The following is a 1,826-nucleotide window of genomic DNA, read 5'->3' on the forward strand; positions in this document are numbered from 1 at the left end:
GTAATAGTAATAGTAATAGTAATAGTAATAGTAATAGTAATAGTAATAGTAATAGTAATAGTAATAGTAATAGTAATAGTAATAGTAATAGTAATAGTAATAGTAATAGTAATAGTAATAGTAATAGTAATAGTAATAGTAATAGTAATAGTAATAGTAATAGTAATAGTAATAGTAATAGTAATAGTAATAGTAATAGTAATAGTAATAGTAATAGTAATAGTAATAGTAATAGTAATAGTAATAGTAATAGTAATAGTAATAGTAATAGTAATAGTAATAGTAATAGTAATAGTAATAGTAATAGTAATAGTAATAGTAATAGTAATAGTAATAGTAATAGTAATAGTAATAGTAATAGTAATAGTAATAGTAATAGTAATAGTAATAGTAATAGTAATAGTAATAGTAATAGTAATAGTAATAGTAATAGTAATAGTAATAGTAATAGTAATAGTAATAGTAATAGTAATAGTAATAGTAATAGTAATAGTAATAGTAATAGTAATAGTAATAGTAATAGTAATAGTAATAGTAATAGTAATAGTAATAGTAATAGTAATAGTAATAGTAATAGTAATAGTAATAGTAATAGTAATAGTAATAGTAATAGTAATAGTAATAGTAATAGTAATAGTAATAGTAATAGTAATAGTAATAGTAATAGTAATAGTAATAGTAATAGTAATAGTAATAGTAATAGTAATAGTAATAGTAATAGTAATAGTAATAGTAATAGTAATAGTAATAGTAATAGTAATAGTAATAGTAATAGTAATAGTAATAGTAATAGTAATAGTAATAGTAATAGTAATAGTAATAGTAATAGTAATAGTAATAGTAATAGTAATAGTAATAGTAATAGTAATAGTAATAGTAATAGTAATAGTAATAGTAATAGTAATAGTAATAGTAATAGTAATAGTAATAGTAATAGTAATAGTAATAGTAATAGTAATAGTAATAGTAATAGTAATAGTAATAGTAATAGTAATAGTAATAGTAATAGTAATAGTAATAGTAATAGTAATAGTAATAGTAATAGTAATAGTAATAGTAATAGTAATAGTAATAGTAATAGTAATAGTAATAGTAATAGTAATAGTAATAGTAATAGTAATAGTAATAGTAATAGTAATAGTAATAGTAATAGTAATAGTAATAGTAATAGTAATAGTAATAGTAATAGTAATAGTAATAGTAATAGTAATAGTAATAGTAATAGTAATAGTAATAGTAATAGTAATAGTAATAGTAATAGTAATAGTAATAGTAATAGTAATAGTAATAGTAATAGTAATAGTAATAGTAATAGTAATAGTAATAGTAATAGTAATAGTAATAGTAATAGTAATAGTAATAGTAATAGTAATAGTAATAGTAATAGTAATAGTAATAGTAATAGTAATAGTAATAGTAATAGTAATAGTAATAGTAATAGTAATAGTAATAGTAATAGTAATAGTAATAGTAATAGTAATAGTAATAGTAATAGTAATAGTAATAGTAATAGTAATAGTAATAGTAATAGTAATAGTAATAGTAATAGTAATAGTAATAGTAATAGTAATAGTAATAGTAATAGTAATAGTAATAGTAATAGTAATAGTAATAGTAATAGTAATAGTAATAGTAATAGTAATAGTAATAGTAATAGTAATAGTAATAGTAATAGTAATAGTAATAGTAATAGTAATAGTAATAGTAATAGTAATAGTAATAGTAATAGTAATAGTAATAGTAATAGTAATAGTAATAGTAATAGTAATAGTAATAGTAATAGTAATAGTAATAGTAATAGTAATAGTAATAGTAATAGTAATAGT

This window comes from Eupeodes corollae, chromosome 2, assembly GCF_945859685.1.
Source record: "Eupeodes corollae chromosome 2, idEupCoro1.1, whole genome shotgun sequence".
Lineage (NCBI taxonomy): Eukaryota > Metazoa > Arthropoda > Insecta > Diptera > Syrphidae > Eupeodes > Eupeodes corollae.